This window comes from Equus caballus, chromosome 2 (genome assembly GCF_041296265.1).
Source record: "Equus caballus isolate H_3958 breed thoroughbred chromosome 2, TB-T2T, whole genome shotgun sequence".
Taxonomy (NCBI): Eukaryota; Metazoa; Chordata; class Mammalia; order Perissodactyla; family Equidae; genus Equus; species Equus caballus.
Genome location: NC_091685.1, coordinates 22,146,317 through 22,159,738, shown reverse-complemented (window position 1 = coordinate 22,159,738; position 13,422 = coordinate 22,146,317). Strand labels below are relative to the sequence as shown.

General features: G+C 39.9%; 1 long non-coding RNA gene across 1 annotated transcript; it reads left to right on the top strand.

The window, feature by feature from the left end:
* The first annotated feature begins 1,033 nt into the window (after window positions 1-1,033).
* Window positions 1,034-12,678, top strand: LOC138920530 (uncharacterized). Its single transcript, XR_011431880.1, has 3 exons — window positions 1,034-1,141; window positions 4,154-4,289; window positions 12,599-12,678. It is a non-coding gene; the product is annotated as an uncharacterized lncRNA (long non-coding RNA).
* Window positions 12,679-13,422: the final 744 nt, after the last annotated feature.

The window sequence follows — 13,422 nt, the reverse complement described above, 5'->3', positions numbered from 1 at the left end:
ATCTCAGAGATATAAATGAAAAGATTAATTAACTTGTCCAAAGTCAGGATTTGGTGTTTTTTCATTCAACATTGTTTTGGAGCTACATCCATGATTTGTGGGGCTATTCATTCATTTTGACTGCTGTGTAGTATTCCATTTTATGAATACGCTACAATTTAACCATCTACCATCTACTAGTGATAGACTTATTGAGTTGTTTCTCATTTTAGGCTTTTAAGAGTAATGCAGCTGTGAACATTCCTGTCTTTTGTGGCACATATGTACATATACTAGATTTATACCTACCATTGAAATTGCTTGTCATGTATTTGTAAAACTTAGCTGGATAATGTCAAACAGTTTTAGAAAGTAGTGATTTCAGTTTGCACTCCCACCAGCCATGTATGAGAGTTCCAGTTGCCCCATATCATTGCCAATAACTACTACTGTACATCTTTTTAATTTTAACCATTCTAGGGAGTATAAGGGTATTTCATGTTTTTAATTTGGATTTCCTAGATTACTAATGAGGTTGAGTCCATTTTCATGTTTTTGGGTATCTGGATATCCTCTTTTATGAAGTACCTGTTCAAGTCTCTTACCCATTTTTGTATTGGATTTGTCTGCCATTTTCTCCTGGATTTATATTCTGGGTAGGAATCCTTTGTTGAATATGTGTATTGCAAATATCTTTTCCTACTCAGTGGCCAGCCTTTCCATTTTATTATTGATATTTTTTGATGAACATGGAAGACCTTTATGCTTAGTGTTTCTTGTGTCTTGTTAAGACATATGTTCCTGGGGGCCGGCCCGGTGGCACAGCAGTTAAGTTTGCACCTTCCACTTCTGCAGCCCGGGGTTCACTGGTTCAGATCCTGGGTGTGGACATATGCACCACTTGTCAAGCCATGCTGTGGTAGGCATCCCACATATAAAGTAGAAGAAGATGGGCACTGATGTTAGCTCAGGGCCAGTCTTCCTCAGCAAAAAGAGGAGGATTGGCAGCAGATGTTAGTTCAGGGCTAATCTTCCTCAAAAAAAAAAAAGAAAAGAAATATATTCCTGCCAAAAGTCCTTATTAATTTCTGGAACTTATTACTTTGTCTTTCTCATTTAGATCTACAGTCCACTTGAAGTTGGGTTTTGTGTAGGGTGTGAGGTAAGTCAGGTTTAATTTTTTCCATGTGAATGTCAAACTGATTAAGCACTATTTTTTAAAAGCCTATCCTTTCCCCCACTGCTCTGTATTGTCACCTTTGCATAGGCAAGTTGTCTGTAAATGTATGGGTTTGTTTCAGGACTACCTAATCTATTCCTTTTGTCTCTCTTTGTGGAAATATAACATTGTATTAATTTCTGTAACAGTTTTATAAAAAATCTTGATATCCTCCTTCCCAGTATGTTCTTTAAGGTTGTCTTGGCTTTTCTTCATCCTTTGCATATTCAAATAAATTTTCGAATCAGCTTGCCAAATGTGATAAAATTTTCCTTATAAATTTTGGAATCAGCTAGGATTTTATTTAGTATTGCACTAAAGCTGTAGACCTGTTTTGGAGCACTGGCATTTGTTATTGGTTGTGTTGAATTTTGTCTCCCAAAAAGATATGTTGAAGTGCTAACCCTTTGAATGTGACCTTATTTGGGAATACAATTGTTGCAGATGTAATTAGTTAAGATGAGGTCATATTGGAATATGGTTGGCCCTTAATACAGTACGACTGGTGTCATGTTATAAGAAGAGGAGACATAGAGACAGACACAAGAGGGAGAGCACCAGGGGACAATTGAGGCAGAGATTGAAGTGCTGCACCTGCAAGCCGAGGAAAACCAGGGATTGGCGATAAACACCAGAAGCTAAAAGAGGCAGGGAAGGATTCTCTCATACGGGTTTCAGAGAGAGCATGGCTCTGCTGGTACCTTGTTGGGACTTCTAGCCTCCAGAACTGTGAGACCATAAATTTCTGTTTGTAGGACTTTATTACAGCAGGCCTAGAAACCTAAGATAGCATTATATAGGGTTGAATCTTCCAATCCATGAAAATGGTATATTTCTCCATTTATTTAAGTGTCTGTAATTCCTATTAATAATGTTTTATAGTTTTTAAGTGTAGAGATCTCACATCTTTTTTAGATTTATTCTAGATATTTGATATTTTATGGTATTTTAAATGTTAAAATTTCATTTTCTAATTGTTTATTTCTAGTATAAATATAGAATTACAATTAACTTTTGTATGTTGGTGTTGAAGCCAGCACCATTGCTAAATTCGTTTATTAATTCTAATAGTTTATCCATATTTTTTTAATTTTCTAATTTTCCAACTATATAGAGAATAGTGACAAATTTATCTCTTCCTTTCCAAGCATATAACTTTTATTTCATTTTCTTGCCTGATTGCACTGGATAAAATTTCTAGTAATGTGTTAAATAGATGGTGATATTGAGCATCTGTATCTTCTTTATGCTATGTTGCTTTCAACATAAAATTGTTAAATCTTATATTTGCTTTAAAATTTTTGCAGTTACCTGTGAGGGATTAAATATGGTAAATTCTTTGCAACTCCTCCCATCAAAGAGGAAGTCTTTTTCTCTACCCCTTGTTTCTGGGTTGGCCTTGTGAATTATTTTGACCGATAGAATGTGACACAAGTGATATCATGTGAATTCCCAAGTGTAGGCCTCAATTGCCCTTGCAGCTTCTGCTTTCACTTTCTTGGAACATTCCACCACTGTGTCAAGGTTGGGTGGGTTAAACTGTTAAGTGATGAAAAATCACATGCAGAGAGTGACCCCTTGGCCAGCACCAAGGCCCCAAGGCCCCATACATATGAGTGGAACCATCTTAGATCCTTCAGGTCGCTGAATGACTGCGGCCTCAGGAGTGAGCCCAGGCAAGATAAGCAGAAGAATTGCCCAGCTAAGCCCAAACTGTAGAATCATGAATAAACAAATGGTGCTTGTTTTAAGCCAGTAAATTTTGAGGTGCTTTGTTATTTAGCAATAGGTAACTGTTGCTGAATTGATATCTAGAAGTGGAGTGCTGCCATAACTAAAACCTAAAACACGTGACATTGATTTTGGGACCAGGAAGCAGGCAGATTCTGGAAAGACAGCAAGGAGACTGTTAGTGGGGGCTGGAGGAGCAGTGAGGAAATTATTATTGGAGGCTGGAGAAAGACTAACCAGTGTTATGCAGCACTGCCACCCATAACTTAGAAGATAGAAAACGTATTTTATGAACTTGTGGATCTGGATTGGGAAATTTCCAGGAAGAATATTAAAAGTTCCTATTAATTTATTTTAACCACGTATGATAAAGTATTGCAAAAGAGAAGTAAGCTAAAGAAGGAACTGTTTTGTTTTCAAGCAGAAATTAGACAAAATATAAAGGGTCCAGGACAGTCCCTCTAGCTAGAAAAATATCGTCAAAATAAGAAATGGCCTCAGAAGAAACATCAAATCTAGGACATTGCAGGCAAAATATGGCCTTGAGGTCAAGATCAACTCAAGAGTGCAGCCATAAGACCTCATAAGGAGTTAAGCAGTGCCTCATAGACCCTCTCTTCTAGATGAGAGGGCTTCTAAGAAATACAAGGGTATCGTCCCATAGCAATCTGACACACCCAAAGTAAAGAGAGTTCTGTCTCAGAGAGAAGTATGGATGTGGTTGGGGGGGCATGGAGTGAACCCAGTAACATTCATAAAATATCCACAAAGTTTTTAAGGGAAGTGTTTTGTCAAAGCCAAAACCTTAGACTATAAGGAGCAATGACAGTTTGAAATGAAGAAGATCTCTGGGCCCCAAGTTTCTACGAGCAGAAAGAAGCAGAAAAAGCTGCTCAGCTGCAAATAGCAACCATTTCTTATGGAAAAGAAAGCTTCCTCAGGGAGCAAAGCCACAATCTCAGAGGACAGACGCAAAAGCCTCTGAAAAAGTGGATTGTGAAACCATTCCTAGAGAAGAAAACAAAGAACATCTCCTGTTCTTAGAGTAGGAGAAGCTGACAGCAGATGCCCAGGTAGTGAATTACTGGGGATCAATGACTGGTATGTGCTTTCTGTTCTTCCTCTTTTTGAACAGAAGTGTCCACTGGAGCCATTATGTCTCTGTATCATCAGGTGTATTGGGTTGGGGTTGGCGGGCAAGGGGAACATAACCTGTCTTTTTAGTTCACAGGTCTCTGGATTGAAAACCTTGCACCTGAGCAGGTGAATCCAGTAAACTATACCAGAGGAGTTTCTTCTTCATGGGCCTGGTTTAGATGGGAGATCCTGGACTTGATCTAATGCCATCATGGTTGAGGAGGTGAGTGTATTTTGACTGGAAAGGGATGTGAATTGTTATGGCCAGAAGGCTAACTATGACAGATTGTTCCCAAAAGATGGCCACCAACAATTTCTCCCTTCTCTGTATGTGCATCATGCTTCTCCCATCAAGAGGTAGAGTCAGTTTCCTCTCCACTTGAATCTGGGCTGGCCTATGACTCGCTTTGACCAATAAATTGCAGGGCAGTGACACTGTGATAGTTATAGGCTTTAAGGGAACTGGCAACTTCTGTCTTTGCTTTCTTGGAGCCACCATGTAAATAAGTCCGGCCACCCTGCTAGAGGGACCACATGAAGACAGAGAAGTCCCTGAGCTTCCCTGCCAAGGTTCCAGGGATGTGGGCTAAGCCATCTTGGACTTTCCAGCCAACTTCCTAGCTGAGGGCATCCAAAGAAATGACCCCAGTCAAACCAAGTGGGGCAGAACTCCTCAGCTTAGCCCAGCCAATCACAGAATCATGAGAAACAACAAATTGTTATTTTAAGCCACTATGTTTTGGGGTGGTTTGTTACATAACAATAGATCACTGACACCCTGAAATAGTTTACATTTTTTAGTTTGGTGTTAGGAATTCCCTTTCAGTATGCGTGTGCTGTTTCGCGAGTCCTTACTTTATACTTTTATTTCAAATTCCCAGTTGTAATGTTGTGATCTATTTAGAGTACAGATTTATCGTTTATCAGTCTTTCTTTCCCCCACCTTGAAGACTAGTTAGAGTACTCTTTATTTTCTTCAGATAAAGTTATGGATGATATATTTTTTGAATCCCCGTGAATTAAAGATTAAATTTTTATAATAAAGGAACCCCAAAATGCAATAGCTCAAATAAACTGAAGTTTTTCTTTCTCTTATGTCACAGTTCAGGGCATACGTTCCAGGTCATTAGCAGGTGTGCTTCCACACAATCATTTATGGACCCAGGCATCTCCCATCTGGTTTCTCCTTCATTGAAACTGGGTCGCAGGACATCTTCCTGAGAGTGTGGAGGAGGAACACACAGATCTTACATTGCTGGGCTCAGAAAAGGCACATAACACTCTGAGCACATTCTATTGGAGACAACTTTGTTTGGGGTGAGGGTAGTAGGGCAGAATAGCGTCATGTTCCAGGCTATAGTTATAATCCCACAGAAAAGGGGAAGGCTGAATTTTACAGGAATGTTAGCAATCTCCACCACATCTTGTACAGTATTTCCAGAAATGTCATCAATTGGCCCTGATGAATGATGTCTTGGCTAGGTATAACATTCTTGCATTTTAATTTCTGTCATAGTATAAGTCCAAAGCTAGTCTAATCTTTTTCCTTTGTAAGTAAATGTTCTTTTTCTTTCCTGGAACTGTATAAGCCTCACCCACAAACACTGTGGTCATGACCTGAGGCTGTGGGACCAAGACTGGTTCATGGCTTACTCCAGAAACTTCTGGTTCCCAGAGATGATGAAGATGCTCTCACTCTCTCCCTCTCCCTCAGAGGGCTGGCCCAGGTCCCCAGCTCTGCACACACCTGCAAGCACCAGCCTTGCAGCCTTTCTGACTCTGCCTACTCTTGCCTGGATCCTCACTTTCATCTCCAGCTCTGCCCCAACTTGCTCCACAGGCCTGAGAAGTGAGGTCTCTTTCATTCCTTTCCCTTGACTTTAGGCTTCTCCGCCCTTGGCATCTCCTTCTTCTCTGGTCCCAGGAGGGGGAAGGTTATTTTCCCTATGGGTCCCAGAGACCGTTTGTGGCATTAAGTTGTCCTTCTCTGACTCAGAAATCACCAGATTGTTATCTGACCTCTAGGAACAGAACCTTTTTTGTAACTGTTGGCCAGAAAGGATCGCACGGGTTCCCTCTGGGACTTCCTCTTCTCCTGGGATTCTCTGGACCTTTTCCTGCCTTCTGTGTTGAGCGTATCCTACATGTGGCTCTCACAGAATGAGTTTCTTCTTTAAAAATGAATTGGGAGGCCAGCCCCGTGGCCGAGTGGTTAAAAGATTCATATGCTCTGCTTCAGCAGTCTAGGTTTGCAGGTTCAGACCTCGGGTGTGGACGTGCTCCACTCATCAGCCATGCTGTGGAGGCATCCCACGTGCAGAATAGAGGAAGACTGGCACAGATGTTAGCTCAGGGCTAATCTTCCTCAGGCAAAAAAATATATATATATAATGGCTTTATTGAGATATAGTTCACATACCATACAATTTACCCATTTAAAGCATACAATTCAATGGATTTTGTGTATTCACAGAGTTGTGCAACCATTACCAGAATCAATATTAGAACATTTTCATCACCCCAAAAAGAAACCCTGTATCTATTAGACATCACTCCCCATTTCTCCCCAACTCCTAGGCAACTACCAATCTACTTTCTATCTTTGTAGATCTGCCTATTCAGAACATTTTGTATAAATGGGATCATACAATATGTGGTCCTTTGTCACTGGCTTCTTTCACTTAGCATAATGTTTCCAAGGTTCATCCACATTATAGAATGTATCAGTACTTCATTTTTTTTGTTGCCAAATAATATGGATGGGTTACTATATTTTATTTATCCATTGTATGGATATACCACATTTTACTTATCTATTCATCTGTTGATGCACTTTTGGGTTGTGTTCATTTTTGGGCTCTTATGAGTTCCTACTGTACCAGGCACCATACCAGGTGATGAATGCTTCACACAAATTAATTCATAAATACCACAACTCTCAACTTCAGCATGGTCCTAAGGAAGGATATAAACTAAACAACTAACAACACTTATCTGTGATAGGTACAATATTAGGGGAATTTGTTTCAATGTTTTGCACATTGTCAGAAATAAAATAAATTTTTCTTTTTTTTTTAAGGATTGGCAGCTGGGCTAACAACTGATGCCAATCTTTTTTTTTTTTTCTTTTTTCTTTTCTGCTTTATCTCCCCAAACCCCCCCGTACACAGTTGTATATCTTAGTTGCAGGTCCTTCTAGTTGTGGGATGTGGGATGCCGCCTCAACGTGGCCTGACGAGCCGTGCCATGTTCGCGCCCAGGATCCGAACCCTGGACTGCCGCAGCGGAGCGCACGAACTTAACCACTCGGCCACGGAGCCAGCCCCAAAATAAAATATTTCTAGAAGCCAAAATGACAAACGCCCAGTATATCTGTAATCTGCATGGATTAAACAAGAAAGTCCCTAAGGGCTTTTCTAGTTTTAATAGTTTATGCTTCAGATGCAAGCACTAAATATATAGATATATATATATATCTTATTTCCTGGTTTTTATGCAAAGAGTTAGTCATTAACATTATAGTACTGACTTCTGTCCACCCTCTCACTCTTCCTCAGTTGAAGTAGTGACTTCTCTAAGTAGAAAGTTTGGAAAAAGATACTGTGTGCAGTCTAGCCTCTTCCTGTTTTCTTTCTACATAGAAGCAAGTTGTCAACAGTGAACACTAGTTTTCCTTGACTGTTCTCTGCAGAGCAGTCTCACAGAGGCAGGCCTGCCACGTGGGGAGGCTATATCCTCCAACCTAGCCATTTCCAGTAATGAAGGTGTTATATACCTTTATTTGCCATTTCCTGAGTCTTATTTCTCAATTGGTTTAGAAATTAGTGGGGAAGAGGAGTGCTAATTATTGGAGCTCTTTTGAATCCCCAATAGTATAGTGGAAGGGACACTGAATCAGGAGATACAAGGTCAGGTTTATAATCCTAGATCTGCCAATTATGAATTGTGCCCTAGGGCAAATCACTTACCATTTAAGGCCTCATTTTCTTATCTGATGAAGGAGTCTAGATTCTTGATTATAAGCAACAGAAACCAAGTTTGGTTATTTTAAGCCAGAAAAGGGAAAATATGTGGTAAGGATATTGGTGGCTTGCAGAATGATGAGAAGCTAAAAGAAAAGGATTAGACAATGGACAAAACCAGGAACCTCCCAAGATCTGTCAGCAAGAATAGCTTGATTTGTGTCACTGCTATTGTTAAAATAAAACTCATACCAAACATTCTGTGTTTTAATCAGATGAGATAAATACTAAAACAACCTCCAAATTACAGAGCTTCTCCACAATGAAGGTTTATTTCTGCCTCACACAACAGTCCAACATGCGTGCTCCTGGTCTAGTGGCTTTCCTGGGCAGCTCTCCTCCAGACAGTTTCTCGGGGACCCAGACTCCTTCCATCTTGTGGCTCTGTCCTCCTCCATTGTCCATGGAGTCCTCTCCATTCAGCCAATGGTTGGGAAAAGAGAGAGCAAAGATCACACGTAGGAGAGTTGTACAGGTCAGGCCTAGATATTGGGCATCACTTCTATCTACATTCCATTGTCCAGAACTCAAGTCACATGGCTGCACTTAACTGCAAGGAAAACGTAGTCCATCTCTGTACCCAGGAAGATAAGAAAATGGGATTTGGTGAACATTTGACAGTCTCTGTCACAATGCCACTTGAATAAGATTCAAAGTTCTGAGAATGATCATCTCATTGACCAAGGTTAGGTCACATGCTAACCTACTAGCCATCTCGGGAAGGAAATACAGAAACAATCTATCCCTCTTTACTTCCACGGTGAGAGGAGGCAGTAAGAGGCAGACAGAGGAACTGCCTTCACTTACAATGGAGAATTTCCCTGAAAGGGAGATCAGGGCACTTAGAAACAGAGGAGAGTTGGATGCTAGGTAGCCAAAAATGACAAATGTCCAGTATATCTGTAATCTGCATGGATTAAACAAGAAAGTCTCCAAGGGCTTTTCCAGCTTTAATAGTTTATGATTCAGATGCAAGAACTAAAAAATATATAGATGTCTAGAGATTTCTACTGAGGGCAATAGCCCTCCCTGAGTTCTCTCTAGGTCTGGGGAAAGCAAGAGAGGAGGAGGAAGAATGAGACCTCAAGAAGCAAAAAAGAGCAGTAATCAAAACTTAAAATATAAGTGAGATGTCTCCTCACTTTATTGTAGATATCAAGAAGTCCACATTACCAGGGAAAAAGCCAGAGACATAATGATGTCAACAAATAAGAGGCATAAACTGGAAGAGAAGCAAAAAGTTTATTGGGGGGTCTCAAGAATTCCAATTCGGGAGACACAGATTCAAGTAGAAACTCAAATGTGCTCTGATTACAGGAGAGGGGCTCAGGGTTTTTATAGGAAAAAGAGAGGAAGATGAGGTAAGCTGTATTAAGGAAGAGTTCATTGGTGCTGGATGAAGTAAGGCTAGGTTTCTACTTCGTAGATTGGCTTGAGACTCAGTCGTCAGGCAAAAGGCTAGACTTGTACTTCATTGATTGGCTAGCTATTCAGTCATCAGCAAAGTCCAGTTTTATCAGTCTTCACAAGTAGAATATTCTTGTCCTTACTGACATCTTGGAATGTTAGTGGTTTGGTCCAGCTTGGAAGCTAAAGAAAACAAGACATACAAAAGCAATTCCTCTGAAATGGCTCCTCTGGCTCTATTTTAATATAGCTCCACTCATGTCATCTTTCACATTTTCCCCTTTTTATCAAGATCTTTCTCCAAAAGCATTGCTGATCAAACACTAGAAAGCTTTGCTGATCAGCCATCAATGCATTGTTGGTCCCTTGTCACCAGGAAGTCTTATTCCTGGTATGTCATGTCACACATAGGAGGGAAAGGAGTTTCCTGAGGAGCCTTTAGGCTATATTTGAGCAACAAGAGCTCCAGAGCAAAGGAAGTTTCTACTAGCCAGTTATTTTAAGGATAAATATCTTCTGCAGATCATTTAAGTTTCTCACGTGAAGTTTCATAAGCCTTAGTCATCATTTCAAAGTGCTAAGTAACCATTACCCGAGTGGTGGGTTTCTTTTCTTTTCTTTTCTTTTGGTGAGGAAGATTGGCCCTGAGCTAACATCTGTGCCAGCATTCCCCTATTTTGTATGTGGGATGCTGCTACAGCATGGCTTGACAAGTGGTTTAAGTCTACACTCAGGATCTGAATCCGTGAACCCTGGGCTGCTGAAGCAGAGCGTGCAAACTTAACCAGTAAACCACCAGGCCAGCCCCCAAGTGGTGTTTTTATAACATTGAGCTATGTGGAAGAGACAAAGTTTTACAACAAGGAGAATTCCTATAATAACAAACAAAATGTTAAGTCCAAATTAGAGAATCGACCTGAACAAGGAGGCAATGCCTGAGGGCAGACAGCTAAAGAGATCAAAGAATGACAGGATGTCAGTGGGCACAGCATCCAACCATTTAGCTTGTGCCCGAATTCTGTCTAGTTCTGTCTCTACCTTGCCAGAGGTGTTTACTCAAGTAAGACAAAAGGCATTTACAATAGTTACAAATGTCACCACTTAAATCTCTGGATTTTTGATTGGTTAGGCAAGAAGTTCTAGACACTTAGCACAATGAACTAGGGGAGAGAGCGTGGAGAGATTGGTAATTAAATGTACTAAAAGATTCTCTAGATTCATTTACAGAATGGGGCTTCTGATGACAAATCCAATAGTCAGAAAGATTTCCCCCTTCTGTAATAGACTGAGATATGCAGATAAGAGTATTGTCTTTCCAAGAAAGACGGGGAGAACATAAGATAAGAAGCAACAGCAAGTGAAAGGTATACAGACCCGGTCCAGCCATCTGGGGATGTCTGCCTCAGATGTCAGTTGCTTCTCTTCCTAGTCAACTTGATTAGGAGGTCTCCCGTGTTTGTACAGCACTGGATGTCGGGTGGAGCCTCCATTAGCTGAGACATGTATCTCCGAAGTTCATTGCCTTTTAGTTCTGAGGCAGTGTCAGTGGTCAGGAGCACTTGTTAAGGTCCTTTCCAGTGGGGCTTGAGGGCTGTCTCCCTCTAACGATGCTTTCAGAATACCCAGTCACCAGGCTCTAGACTGTGACCAACAGGATCCTTTAAATTGGAATCCAGGAAAACTTCTTTAACTTGTTGGCAATAGGCTTGAGTATAAGACATTAAAAACTCACAGTAACTGGGGGTCCTAACATAAGACAACAAGGGATCAGCAGAAGGTTGTGTACCAATATATACTGATCTGCCAGTGACCATCCCATGTGGAGTTACTTCATGTTTTCCAAAGAGGGTACTGCAAATAGTTGGCAAGACCAAAAGCAATACCTTAGGTCAGGGGAGTCCAGACTGTCAGTATATAACAAACCTCAAAGATGGTTAAGAGGACTAGAATCCAATATCTACAAAGGTGCAAACATAACTTTTCTCTCTACGATTACCCTTATTTTTTTCACAATAAAACTAATTTGTTTACATCAAAAATTGGGCGGTGAGGTAGTGGTTGGGTTCGTACGCTCCACTTCGGTGGCCTGGGGTTCGCAGGTTCTAATCCCAGGCGTGGACCTAGCATGACTCATCACCATCCCACATAAAATAGAGGAAGATGGACACAGATCTTAGTTCAGTGACAATCTTCCTCAAGCAAAAAGAGGAGGATTGGCAACGGATGTTAGCTCAGGAGCAATCTTTCTCTCACACACACACACACACAAAAACTTGGCCTGATTATTTATGTAAGAGAATTACGTGAATATATATCAGTGAGAGTTTCTGAATTCTAGAGGGATCAGGTAGGGAGGAAAAGTAAATGTTTCGTCTTTGTTCACAAAAGTATATCATACCAAATTGTTGATCGCTTAAGAGAAAAGATTTCTTTAAATCTGGAAAAACAAAACGTTAGAGCATCTTCCTCAGTTCATGTAGTCTTATGTAATTTAATATTTCTTTGGCTTGAATCCAGTTTTCCATTAGTTTTCTCTATGTTGCCTAATGATTGAGGATGCTAGAAACAGTGATAATTCCAAGAAATCTGAAAGGTTTTCATTAAGGTTCAAATGATTTGCCCAGTGATGTGGGTGCCTTGATCGCTGTAGACTTGGAAGGTATGTCTCAAGTGGAAAACACATTTTCTAAATACATTTCTTTGCAATTGTGAGGACATCAGCTTTGTGGAAAAGGATGACTTTAACCCATCAGGAAAACATACGTACTATGACAAGAACATAATGATAACCTATACTAAGTGGCAGTTGGATGAAATTGAGCTGCAGGTGGTCAAAGGACCCAGAGGGAGGAGTTCTAAGGCCTGCAGGGACAAAAATGGGTTTGAAGGAATGTAAAAACAAAAAATGGGGTTTGCCAGGGAGCCAGGAAGAACCAAGCAGCCGTCTTGGGTTTCCCACAGCCCTGACTGTTTGTTTAATTTACGGTCATTGTTTACCCATCTTAATTTCTCTGATTCAGGAGCAGACTGCTGTCATGTTACAAAGTCATCAGTTTGGCAAAAGTCTGGCAATGAAGAATCAATTTTTTTTCTTTTTTTGCAGAAGCAGAATGGACTTCATCCACATGTGTCATAACCTTTATAGATTTTGTTGTTGCTGCCTTCGCATGAAAGTCAGCTAAGGTACTTTCCTGATATTTAATATGAACCTCAATTTTGATGACAGGCGTTTTATACCAGGAGATATTAGGTTTCCAGGAATTTCACATAATTTCTAGACCTCTTATAACATATACTTATAAAGGCATAACATAAAGCTTAATGTTATTTCTTATTTAACGATGTTTCCCATGTAATTTAACATATCAGATAAGCCTAGTTTGACATCCCTCTTTTTATGAGGAGAAAGAACAAATCTTTTGAGATGTTTCAGGGATCCTCTGAAAAACCCCAAAGTTAGCTAAAGGTCAAAAAAGACTTCATTTAGAATCTGATTGAGGAAGCTTGTCAAAAATATCAAAGAAATTTTTTAAACAATTGCCTAAATAGGATCACAGATCGTTATAAAACTTAATGTTTAATCATCTATTTAACCAAAGTGACAAAAAGATTTCAAAGACAAATATAGAAAGTTACATAGCTGCAAAACCTTAGTTCTTTTAATAGAAAAGACTCAGCTTTTCTAACAAAGACCTGAGAAAGATAAAACACCGAATCTTTGTTTCCTAGGCAGATTACATTAAAGGTAAAGAAACTTTGTTCATGATTTGTTATTAAGGGCAAACCAATAGTCTGAGAAGACTTTGTCCTTTGAGAGAAAAACCAAATTCTAATTTGATATTAAAATTCATTTACTTAATTAAATTCATTCCACTCCTAGCCAGCTTGACTATGCATAAAACACTTTTCTCAGGGTTCCTCTTCCCA